Source organism: Podarcis cretensis (genome assembly GCF_951804945.1).
Source record: "Podarcis cretensis genome assembly, chromosome: 14".
NCBI classification, from domain to species: Eukaryota; Metazoa; Chordata; class Lepidosauria; order Squamata; family Lacertidae; genus Podarcis; species Podarcis cretensis.
Genome location: NC_137183.1, coordinates 43,579,523 through 43,593,297, shown reverse-complemented (window position 1 = coordinate 43,593,297; position 13,775 = coordinate 43,579,523).

Genomic DNA, 13,775 nt, shown 5'->3' with positions numbered 1-13,775 from the left:
GGCCGGCCCTGCCCTGAGTGTCCCAGTGGCTCTGTAGCCTCAGCTTTGCAAATAATGCCTGATGTTCACCCCACCACCCGAGAAATGGGCCTAGCTAACTGGGGAGATGTGCAGGGCTCAAGAAGGAAGGGGATGGAAAAGTGGAGGCATCTTTCATTTTGATGGACAGGCCTGGGTTTTACTCACAGTGAAGTATTTTCCCAGAGTACGCTATAGAAACCATTTTTTTCCTTGTGCAGATTAATTTATTTGCCAAAATGCAGATACTGCTTACTTGTAAATTAAACCTGTAAGCTGGGTTAATGGAGAGGTCTCCATGGGGAAGGGGCACAGATCACCAACAACAACTCTTGGAGTAGCAAGGAAGAAACTGTTCTAGCACCCTACTCTTTTTCTGGGGGTTTAGGTTATTTTCCACCTGCTACCCCCCATGCAGGTGGCGCTGTGGGTTAAACCACAGAGCCTAGGACTTGCCGATCAGAAGGTCGGCGGTTCGAATCCCCGCGACGGGGTGAGCTCCCGTTGCTCGGTTCCTGCTCCTACCAACCTAGCAGTTAGAAAGCAGGCCAAAGTGCAAATAGATAAATAGGTACCGCTCTGGCAGGAAGGACAACGGTGTTTCCATGCCTGCTCTGGTTCACCAGAAGCTGCTTAGTCATGCTGGCCATTTGACCCGGAAGCTGTATGCCGGCTCCCTTGGCCAGTAAAGCGAGATGAGCGTCGCAACCCCAGAGTTGTCTGTAACTGGACCTAACAGTCAGGGGTCCCTTTACCTTTACCTTACACCCCATGCAAGTCAATGGAGAGTTCTTTCTCTCCCAATGAGAAGAGTTTGCATCCTCCCTCTAAAAAAACCCCAAAGGCGGGGGAAGAGGCTTACCCCACACCAATCATCATTGGGGTAACAGGATTCTTTGTGGGGGAACATTTCCCCACCCCAGTCTTCTTTGGGGAGCCATGGTCTGTTTTCACCATCCCCCTCCCCCTGTGCAAGTCAATGGAGAGATCTATCTTTCCCTTGGAAAAGAGGCTGTATCTCCAGAAATCCGTGAGGGGGAAGCCCCTATAGAGCAACAAGGTAATTGCTGGTGGATGAGATCCCTTCAGTGTTTACTGGAAATCTGTTATCCTTTCTCTATCTCATCTTTGTCCCCCTTCCCCAGAATTCCTATGGTGATCACCCCCAAAAGGTAAAACCAGCCTTGGCAGAAGAACTGCTGGCATTTACTGGGCTTCATCCCCACAGAAGAGGTGGTGATTCTTGAAAGTTGCATCAAATTCTGGCCTCAAATAAAATAAAAAGCTGTAGACTGTGCTTTTACTTAAAAAGTCAAAATTTTAAAGTGCTCTGTACAGAAACTCCTGGGTGTCACTGTCGACAGTTCGGAAGGCTTAATCCACTTTGGAAGGGCTGAGATGCCAGCAAATTTCATGCACTTCTGCAGATACATTTTGGGTCCCCCAATTATACTGAATGGGGAGGGGGCAGAGCTTTATCTTTAATGGGTCTAATTTGCTCCCAAATATGAGACTTCCGGTCGGCGCCAGCGCTTAATGGCGGTCCGAGCCTCGAGCTCCGAGGCAGGACTGCTCCGTTAGTTCGGGTCTTACCCGCTACGGCAAGCGGGGGACCCCTAAAATCACAGGCGCGGAGCCTGTGAACAAAGGAGATTCGGTGGGCACCCTTTGCGCCCCCCGGTACTGTGAGGGAGCCTTTTTAAAGGCTTCTGAGCGGCATCAGGGTAAGCGCGGTGCTGAGAGTCGTCACCCAGCTAGCGGAGTGAAGCCGCGTCGCCATGAGCGGAGAGCGCCGATTCCTTCCTGCAATTGGAATTTGACCACAACACCCGTGAGTAAGATTGGAAAAGTAACGGGACTTTAAAAAAAAAAAAAAAATTGGCTGAAAACGGGAAAGGCAAAAATTAAGGAAGTCTGCCTCCCCGGAACTGCAGAAGGAATAAAGCAACGAAAATCAAGCTGCACTTAAAGGGAACCTTTCTAATTTTTTTAAGCTGTCAAACTGACATCGGACTTAAAACCTCCCCCCAGATTGGCAGGAGAAGGGGGGAAGGGATTGGAACGTTGTTAAACTGCTGGAAAATTAATGGAAAATTAAGACCTTCCATTGTCAAATCCCCTGGGGTCGGGCTGCCCAAACAAGACACCGGGACGTGGACTGTCAAACTTTGAGAAGTGGGGACTTGTTTGCAAAAAAGTTATCGGACCTTAGATGTACTTTGCGACATTACAATTTGGACATTGGAAACTTTTGGCTACTGTTATACTTCCTTGCTTCTTTGTTTTCTTCTATCTCTGCCATTTGGATACAATTGAATGCTCCCTCTAGAGGGCTCTATTTGAAACTGTTGCACTTGAAAAAGTAACAGTGGGATTTTCCACTTGGGAATCAACTCTGTGAAAACGACCTTGAGGATATGAGTGCCCCTACAGAAGAGATAGTAACAAGGCAGAAAGCAAAACAATCTCACAAGAAAAGGGCCTCTATATCAGGAACTGCAGCTGTGCAGGAAAAAACACCAGCTTCTATGGATCCTATGACTCAGGCTCTACTTAAAATAAATCAATCCCTGGAAGCATTGACAAAACTTTCGACAGAGAATTCTAAAAAATTAACAGAGTTGACAACAAGGTTGGATGTGAATACGGCCAGTGTTGCATCGAACACAGATTCTATAAATAGATTAATTCAGGAAAGTTCAGAGACACGAAAGATTGCAGAAAGTGCAAAAATAACGGCTGAAGAGACAAGGGAAAAATTTGGGCCTATTATTAAAAAAGTGAATGAGCATGATGCAGCCCTCTCCTTACTGGAACTTCAACGTAAAGAGAAGAATTTAAAATTTAGACTGGTGCCTGAAGGGGAAGGGGACAACCTTGTGAAATTTCTCACAGAGAACATCATAACTTTTTGGCAGGAGGAATGGGAGGAAGATGAGGAACTTGAGATAATATCAGCCTTTCGACTGGGTAGAAGGCAGGACAAAAAACCAAGGGACTGCCTAATTACATTGAGATCAAAAGAAGAAAGAGATAGAATATTGAATTTGCATTATCAAAAGGCATTGGTGATCCAAAATTGTCAGATACAGATTTTTAAGGACATTCCTAAATACATTTTAGAGGTGAGAACATACTACAAGAGTTTAGTAGACCTGCTGAAGAAAAACACTATACCATTCAGATGGGAGTTTCCACAAGGATTGTCCTTTAACTTCAATGGAAGGAAGATCAAAATAAAAACAATTCAGGACAAAGAACTATTTCTAGAGAAGTATCTGGAGGATCTGCAGAAAGGAACCGTGGAGGAGAGGGAACCACCCGATATAGCAAATTTGTCATTTGGACTTTCACTACCACCATCGGAGGAAGAGCAGAAGCTTGGAGCAGTTGGAGGAACAGCTACCTAAATACAAAATGTCTCTGCAACTCCTTAGTTGGAACTGTAATGGTTTGAACCTTCCTCGGAAAAGAAGACAGGTTTTTCACATTTTGAAGAAAGAACAATTAGACATAATATGTTTGCAAGAAACCCATATTGCCAGGATACACAGGAAATTATTAATAAATAAGAGACTCGGTCAAGAATTTATCTCATCAGACAAAGTAAAGAAAAGAGGTGTGGTGATCTACGCAAAGGAAAAGTTGGCTCCAAAATTAATATTTAAAGATGAACAAGGAAGATACCTGGCAATTGAAATACAAATTCAAGGAGAAAAGATATTAATTGTGGGAGTTTATGCCCCAAATGAAGGGAAGGCTGAATTTTTTAGGAAGTTGCATGAGACACTAGTTGACTTTTTAGATTATAAAATCCTAATGATGGGAGATATGAATGGAGTTGTCTCAACAAACATGGACAAAGCACAGAGACAAGTGATCTCGAAAGAAGGGAGACTACCAAGGATCTTTTTTGAAATGACTGAAACAATGGACTTGATTGACATTTGGAGAACAAAGAATCCTTTAGAGAGAGAGGGAACTTTCTTCTCAGAAGCAAAAATGACATGGACAAGAATAGACCAAATTTGGATTTCTAGTAGTCTGGCGTCAAGAACAAAAAAAGTAGAAATCTGCCCAAAAACGTGCTCCGACCATAATGCGGTCAAGATGGAGATGAAACTAACAACAACTGGTTCCTTTAGATGGAGAATGAATGACACCCTACTCAAGGACGAAGAGATCCATAAGAAGGCCCTTAAAACATTAAAAGATTACTTTGAGATCAACAGGAAAACAGATGTGGAAAAAAGAATAATTTGGGACGCAAGCAAAGCCGTGATGCGAGGTTTCCTGATTCAACAAAATTCTATTAAGAGGAAGCAACAAAATGAAAAGAAGGAAAAAATTTTAGAAAAAATAAAAGAAGGAGAGAAGAAGTTGAGGTCCAAACCAAAGTCTCATGAGATTTTGAGAGAAATAAAGTTTCATCAGATGCAATACATGGAACTCATGAACCAACAAATAGAATGGAAGATAAAGCAAATGAGACAAAAAACTTTTGAATCAGCGGATAAATGTGGGAAACTTCTGTCATGGCAATTGAAAAAAAGGCAGAAAATGAATACGGTAACAAGTTTAGAAATGGATGGAAAGATTATCCACAAACCCAACGAGATCAACAATTGTTTTCAAAGCTTTTTTAAGAAATTGTATGCACAAGGGCCAACCAACGAGCAAGAAATAGAAGAATTCATCAGAAAATACGGTTTACCAAAAATCTCAGAACAAAGTAAAAGGATCTTAAACGAGGAAATAACAGAACAAGAAATAGAGGGTGCCATTCAAAATATGAAATTGGGAAAATCACCAGGACCAGATGGCCTGACGGCCAAATACTACAAAATGCTGAAAGAATGGCTGATACAACCATTGAAGGAAGTTTGCAATGAAATTTTGAAGGGGAAAAAGGCACCTGAATCGTGGAAAGAGGCTTTCATCTCACTTATACCGAAAACAGAGACTGAGAAGAACCAGGTTAAAAACTACCGCCCTATATCTTTACTCAATGTGGATTACAAAATTTTTGCAGACATTTTGGCAAAAAGATTGAAAAGAGTGTTGGCAGAAGAGATTCATAAGGACCAAACAGGCTTTCTCCCAGGTAGACATATGTCAGACAATGTGAGGAACATTATAGACATTTTGGAGCTGCTGGATGTTGACATTAATAGGAAAGCAGTTTTGATTTTTGTGGACGCGGAGAAAGCCTTTGACAACATTTGTTGGACTTTTATGAAAAAGAATCTCCAAGGGATGGGGGTAGGACAAGGTTTTGAAAACGGTATAGGTGCAATATACTCTCAACAAAAGGCCAAATTAATTGTAAATAACGTGGTAACAGAAGAAATACCTATAGAAAAAGGTACACGACAGGGCTGCCCAATATCCCCTTTGCTTTTTATATCGGTCCTGGAGGTTTTGTTAAACATGATTAGAAAGGACCAGTTGGTTAAAGGAGTTCAGGTCGGAGTTAGACATTATAAATTAAGAGCATTTGCAGATGACCTAGTATTGACTTTGCAACAGCCAGACACTAGTACTAAAAGAGTATTAGAACTAATTGAAACATTTGGTCGAGTAGCAGGTTTTAAATTGAATAGACAAAAAACGAAAGTGTTGGAAAAAAATTTAACAATGGAAGAAAGAGAGAGTTTTCAGAATGAAACAGGTTTGGAAATTACAAAAAGGGTAAAATACCTGGGGGTAAACTTAACATCCAAGAATGTGAACTTATTTAAGGATAATTATGAAAAATGTTGGTCAGAAGTTAAAAAGGATCTGGAAATATGGTCAAGGCTGAAACTTTCCTTGTTAGGCCGAATCGCTACTATAAAGATGAATGTATTGCCTAGAATGCTGTTTTTATTCCAGACGTTGCAGATTGTGGACAAGATGGACTGTTTCAAGAAGTGGCAGAAAGACATATCAAAATTTGTCTGGCAGGGCAAAAAGCCCAGAATTAAATTTAAGATTTTAACTGATGCAAAGGATAGAGGGGGGTTTGCCCTGCCGGACTTAAGACTTTATTATGAATCAGCAGCTTTCTGCTGGTTGAAACACTGGCTACTTCTTGAGAATACTGACATTTTGGATCTGGAAGGGTATGACAATAGTTTTGGTTGGCATGCATATTTATGGTATGACAAGGTAAAGGTGTATAAAAGTTTTAAAAACCATATTGTAAGGAAAGCATTGTACAACGTTTGGATTAGATACAAAGATTTGTTGGAAAGTAAAACCCCTAGGTGGGTGTCACCAATGGAAGCTAGGGAAGTAAAAAAGCTTAATATGGATTCTAAATGGCCAAAATATCATGAGATCATAGAATACGATGGTGAAAGGGTGAAACTTCAGAGTTATGAGAAATTAAAACCTAAGGTTCGAGATTGGTTGCATTACTATCAGATAAATGAGACGTTTAAACAGGACAGGAAAATAGGATTTCAGAAAGAGAAGTCAAAATTAGAAACAGAATTGTTGGAACCCAATACTAAGAATTTATCAAGAATGTATAACTTGCTGTTAAAATGGAATACACAGGATGAAACGGTGAAATCAGCTATGATCAAATGGGCACAAGATATAGGTCATGATATCATGTTTGCTGACTGGGAACAATTATGGACCACCGGTATTAAATTTACTGCATGTAATGCTTTAAAAGAAAATATTATGAAAATGATCTACCGGTGGTACATGACCCCAGTCAAGCTAGCAAAGATTTATCATTTGCCTAATAATAAGTGTTGGAAATGTAATGAGACTGAAGGCACTTTCTACCACCTTTGGTGGACCTGCCCAAAGGTTAAAGCTTTCTGGGAAATGATCTATAATGAAATTAAGAAGGTCCTTAAGTGGACTTTTCCTAAGAAACCAGAGGCTTTCCTTTTGGGTATGGTGGGCCAAGTGGTGTTAAGAAAGGATAGGACTTTCTTTATGTATGCCACTACAGCAGCAAGAATTCTACTGGCAAAGTATTGGAAGACGCAAGAATTACCTACTCTGGAAGAATGGCAAACAAAGGTGATTGATTTTATGGGACTGGCCGAGATGACGGGCAGAATCCGGGACCAGGGGAAAGAGACAGTGGAAGAGGACTGGAAGAATTTCAAAATATATCTCAAAAATAATTGTAAAATTGAGGAATGTTAAGATGTCAGGGGGTAAGAAGTAAAGAATTGCAGCAGTAAACAAAAAAAAAAAAACTTAAGAAATATTTACGAAAAGGAATTAAGACAATGGACTTAAGGGTTGCTAAAGAATTATTAAACAAGGATGCAGGGATGGGGAGGTATGGGGAAGTCAAAGAAAAAAGGTTATGAACCGATGAGTATGAAGTTATATTGTGTTATATTGCTGTTTATTATCTGTGTGGAAAATTAATAAAAATTATTATAAAAAAAAAAAAATAATAATTTGCTCCCAAATAACAAGTCAAACTGAAAAGATACTGAGTGGCTTGGGAACAGATTGGGGTGCTTACCTAAGCTGCAGACACAGATACAAGCAGAGTCTTTTGGTCAATACAGGCACCTATAATTTATTTTTAAAAACTAAGGATGAATGGTAGGTCATCGGGAATTGCTTCCCCATAGCAATTATGCATGTGCTGTTGTTGCTACACTCTGTGTGTGTGTGTGTAGAAATAGTTTTAAACTGTTTTTATATATGTAACTGTTTTATCTTGGTTATTATATTGTACATTACTTCTGGGATGCCTCATGGGAAGCAAGTCTGAAATGAAATGAAATGAAAATATGTTGGCTAGAGAAGGGAGTGTTAGAAGGTCCTAAAACGTCACAATATTCTTTCATTTCATCCTTACCTGTGTCTCTTGCGCTCAATGGAACATTTCAACCCAACTTAAGTTGTGCTCTATTGCCCTCTAGTGGTCAACTCTTTTAAAGAAGGAACATCAGCTGATAATTCCATACACTTTGGCAGGCACAGATATCCTTTCTCTCCTCCCCCAATGGCCTTAATGTTTGTTTTCCCCTTAAAAGTAAAAAATAACAACACCTGTCTGCCAAATAAATCTGGATTCCATCTCACTGCATCATACCAGCATCGTGCAGTCCCTGGAGAGATACACGAAGAAGCAACAGTGGTCACATCTAGAGTCCACGCCATACATTAAAGCACATTTAAAAGCTCGTGGCATCTCCCAAAGAATCATGGGAACTGTAGTTTGTTAAGGGTGCTGGGAACTGTAGATCTGCACAAGATAAAATACATTTATGGGATTCTTTGGGGGGAAATCCATGCACTTTAAGTGAGTTTTCAGTGGCTGGGACCATATTGCAGTGCACCCCTCTAACTAAAGGATGTCTGTAAGAATGTGTAAATTGCAAGGAAGGGGATCTAAAAACCCATACATTAGTCAAAAAAGCAAACACAAATGTGTTCTGTTAGAGAAAGTGGCCTGCAAAATTGTATATGCGGGGCAAAACTAAATGCAAAAATGTGTCTGTTAAGAGAAAAGTGCCCTAAAATGCTGGCAGATTTTCACAAGGACTGGAGAGAGAGAACATATTTACTATTAATGTGTTGCAAAATATATTGTTATCAGATTGCACCATCTAGAGGAGAACAGGTGAACATTATGGCATGTCATTGAATGACTGATAAGTCAGAGTTTCAGGGGGGAAAGGCTGATCATGAACTCAGAACTGGTGGACCTCAGTGGCTGAGATGTTGAGCGGGTCCCTGGATTGACTCAGCTCTTATCCAGATTCATTCTCCTCTTAGTCCTCACAGGCACACAGGAAGTTGCCTTTGACTGAATGAGACCAATTGAGGCAACCAGCTTGGTGTTGTCTAAACAGACTGGCAGCAGCTGTCCAAGGTTTCAGTCAGGAGATTGTCCCATGCATTGCAGAGATTGTTTTAAATGGCTTTTAACATTTTAAAATGTTGTAACCCACCCTGGGACCTTACAGACCCTCCAACTTTTCCCAGATGGAAATAGGGACATTCTATTCTACATCAGGAAGCTTCTCCCATGTTAGAACTTGCTACACACATGGGCTTTATATGCACATATGCATCTGTCAGCTTGAACCAGTTACAGCCTCTCCACCTAACCTACCTCATAGGACTGTTGTAAAGAAAACATGTTCGAGGGAAGGGATCACGTACAACAACCTCAGCAGATAAATGGAATGAAATAACATTTTACTGTAAGCTGCCTTGAGTCCCTGTCAAGGAAAAAGGTGGGATATATTACTACTAATAGTGCTACTAATAACCATCATCTTCAAAACTGTGCGAATGATCAGGAACATAAATCCTATTGAAGTCAGTGGGATTTAGTTCTAAGTAAAAATGCTTAGGATTGCAATGTGAGACTGCAGTCTTTACCCGGTTACCTGGGAGTAAGCTGCATTGACTTACTTCTGAGCAGACATGTAAAGTTTTGCAATGTAAAGCTCCATTTACAAAAAGGAATAACACCAGTTAAACTGGCCAAAATGTATAGAACACAAATAGAACGTTGTAAATGTAAGGAAAAGGAAGGTACTTTTTACCATATGTGGTGGACATGTAAAGAGGTAAAAGCTTTCTGGGAAATGATATAGAATGAGCCAAAGAAAACATTTAAAAAACTTTTGTTAAAAAACCAGAAGCTTTTTTATTGGGTATAGTGGGTAGAAAGATACCAAGACAAGATAAAAAATTGTTCTTATATGCAACAACTGCGGCAATAATTTTTGCAATGTGAGACTGCAGTCTTTTCCCAGTTATCTGGGAGTAAGCGGCATTGACTTACTTCTGAGCAGACATGTAAAGTTTTGTAATGTAAGGCTCCATTTACAAAAAGGAATAAACACTCCACACATTTCCTTAAAAACTGCTTTCTGCTGAAGCATTGCCATTAAGGAATTTTAAATGGATTGGTGACATTTTTCTTCAAAATTATAGGAAGGGCTTCATATGCCAGCTTCACCATTTCCTTCATTTGGTGCAGGTATTTTATTTTCAGTATAAACAGGACTCCAGTTTTGCACCTACACACACAGAGAGAGAGATAGCACACACAAAGGCTCCTGTTTCCAAGAAGGACAGGAAACCATTTTAATTGTTCTCTGAGACATGAAGGAGAGGAAAAAGAAAAACTGGGGCATTCCAAGATCAAATGGGAAACTGGGGTGGCTTCTGTAATTCTGGGACTCTCCCTAGAAAATTGAGGGTATGACCTGATGGTGACGGTGAGGCAATAAATAAATTAATAATACAGTGGTACCTTGGCTCTCAAACTTAATCCATTCCAGATGTCCGTTCCAAAACCAAAGCATTCCAAAACCAAGGTGCGCTTTCCCAAAGAAAGTAATGCAAAATGGATGGAATACATGGAACTGGCTGAGATGACTGGCAGAATCCGGGACCAAGGAGAAGAGTCGGGGGAAGAAGATTGGAAAAAAATTAAAGTTTATCTTCAAAAATATTGTAAAATTAAGGATTGTTAGAAAGATGTTGGAAAAAGGAAATTATGTGGTTTTGGCAGAAAGGACATAAAGGATTAAGTAAAAATGAATTGGTGAAAGAGAGAATGTAAAATTATAGTATATTAAGACAAATTATTAAGATAAAAACAAGGTTGGAAAGATTTGCTGAAACAATAATTTGAATTAGAATACAAAAATGGGAGGTGTGAGGAGGTCAAGGAAATAAGTAAAGGAAAGAAAGCTATGTAAAGGTTCGATTTGTTCTATTATTTTTTTTAACTGATTGTATTTTTTCTGTCTTTTTTCTGTCTTTTTTACTTTTCTTTCTTTTTTTTCTTTTTGTAACCTTTAAAATTTGAATAAATATTATATATATATATATATATAAAAGAAAGTAATGCAAAATGGATAAATCCGTACCAGACTTTTTAAAAAACAACCAACAACCCCTAAAACAGAGATTTAACATGAATTTTACTATCTAACGAGACCATTGATCCATAAAATGAAAGCAAGAAACAATGTGCTACAGTCACACACACAATCAATCAACCAACCAACTAGGGGTTCCACGCAGCCACAAAAACAAAACAAAAAAGCCGCAAAAACAAAAACGCTAAATAAATAGCAAAAACAGACAGACCTCAACGTAACACTCAAAATGGAAGTGCGGCATTCAAATCGGAAGCGTAACACTCAAATTGGAAGTGTGGCACTCAAAACAGAGCATGTTCGGCTTCCGAAAAAAGTTCGCAAGCCAGAACACTTACTTCTGGGTTAGCAGTGTTTGGATTCCAAGCTTTTTGAGTACCAAGGTGTTTGAGAACCAAGGTACCACTGTCATGTCTCTTGTTGGCATCTGTCTGTCTCAGGAGACAATGGAGTGCACCCCTGGGAATGAAGTCAAACCATTGTGTTAGCAGCACCAAAGTGACCCCTCTGGGATGCAAGCCTGGGCTGCCAGATGACAAATGGAGAGAGCCCTACTTTGTTGTGGGCCTCCCACAGTCATCTGCTTGGCCACTGTGAGAAGACGTTGGGCTGGATGAACCACTGCCCAAATCCAACAAGGCTGTCAGTATGTTCTCTGAATTATCGGTCGATGGGGAGAAACAGGAGAATGGGACTACTGCACTGCTGAATGACGAGGAAGCACCAGTGACCATTGTTCTTCAACCTTGATTTCCCCCAATGTTGCTAGACTACAACTCCCAACATCCCCAGTCAGCTTTCCCAATGGTCCAGGATAATGGACATTGTAGTCCCACAACTTCTGGGGAACGAAGGTTGAAGAACACTGAGTTAGTCTAACCAAGGGTGATTTCTCAGCAAACATGTATTGTGTTCATTTTCAGCTGTATCCACTGCTCCTTCAGTCTCAAACCTTTGTCACCTGCTGGGCTATAAAATCACCTCTCCCACACTCAGTTTTAGGTGTCAACTTAGAGATAGAATCAATCGCTGCCAAGACTTGCTTTAAGGTTTGGAGGGTTTCTTGATTCACAGGTGATCTCCACTTTGTAGGATCTTTTTCACGGGTCACCGGTTCCTCTGCAAATCACTCGAGCGTGTCTGAAGAATATATTTATTAATAATGAAACAGTGCGTGTTAATGCCTTGATGATAAAGTGATTAATAATTTGATTCCTCAGATGTCACACTGAGGCATCTAATCATAAGCCTGCATTTTTATCAAAGCTTATATTTTTGATTAAGGCCTGTATATTAAGATGAGCTTAAAGATTTTCAAATGTTTCATGCCAGGCAGAAGACCAGCTGCCTAAGAACCTTGGCAATGTTTATTCTCCTGGACAAGGGGGCCCCCTGATTTATAGCAGAAAACAATTCTCAAAGTCGTAAAAAGGGAATTACAGGCTGAGAGCGAGGACACTGACCTTGCATGTTGCAAAGTACAATTAAGCTGTAAGAGTGGTTAAATTAAGAGTTGGTAAATAGTAAAATAAAACCATGTGCCTCCCATTAAACTTGAGCCATATTTTCCTAAGGTTAAAAGGCCAAGAGCATCTGGCTGGCAGAAAGGAAGAGAGTATTTTGGGAAGTCTTTTTCTAAAGTTGTTTCTTTCTTAAACTGAGATCCTTTTAAGATTTCTTTTCCTTTTAAAAGGTTATTTATGTTATGTATTAAATATATTGGCTTAAATGTAATTATGCAAAGGATTTAGAAACTAAGAAATGTTAAATCCTTATGCTAGATCCTTATTTCATATAGTTGAAAGAGATCACAGGGGCCATCAGCCCAGCCCCCCTGCCAAGCAGGAAACATCATTAGAGCACACATATGGTTGTCAGGCCTTTGTTTAAAGACCTCCAAAAGAAGGAGATCTTTCAATGATGATGTGAACTCAAGATCCTTGACATCTGTTTAAGATAAAAATTTAAGATTAACCATTTGTTTTGGAGGGCAATAGGGCAAGGAGGGCAAGAGGTGAGCTGGTAATTAAGGTTCCTTGTTGAGACACATGTAAAATATATTACTACTTATTTGTCATTTATAGATAGAAGAATATATAGCTTTTTGTTTCCCATAAAAGGGCAAAAGGAAATGGGTGTATCTTTTGTGATTGGTTCTAGCAAACAGCCAATAGGAATTTCAACCAGGCTGATTGGACAGAGGCAGCCAAAGGAGGAGCAAGGGGGCTGGGTTAAGGAAATATAAGTGCTGGCCATAACGGCAGGAGGCCAGGCCAGAGCTTGGTAACCATATACCACTGTGCCTCTCATTTATTTGTCTGACAAATAAATTATTATTTTAATTTCTCTATTGCTGCGTTGAATATTTCATTCCAGCTAAGCGTTAACCACAAGCAGGGTGCTACAACACTGCCGAACGATGAACGGCCTCCCTGCTGATTTAGAGGTAGATGTGAAAACTTGATTTGAATTTTAAAAGAACTGCAGTAAATCTGCATCAAAAAGCCCACCAAATATATTCACTCACACACACACACACACACACACACACACACAAATGCTTCTGAAAGTCTCCCACACACAATTTCTCTCCTGATTCTGGCATTCCCCATTATATAGACTAATATTGTAACCTTTCCTTATAGGTGAGTTATTTATTTATTATTAAATTTATATACCGCCCTTCATCCGAAGATAACAGGGCAGTTTGCAGCTTTAAAAATGTGAAGAATGGCTGTGTTTTGGCTTGTGCATTGTATGGAAAGGGTGAATTAAAGTGAATTTGGTAGGTTCGCATTCAAATATGAACTGAATCTAATTTCTCTCCCATCCAGTGCTTTTTTCTAAAAAAAATAAAGTTTAGGGGTGCTCTCATTT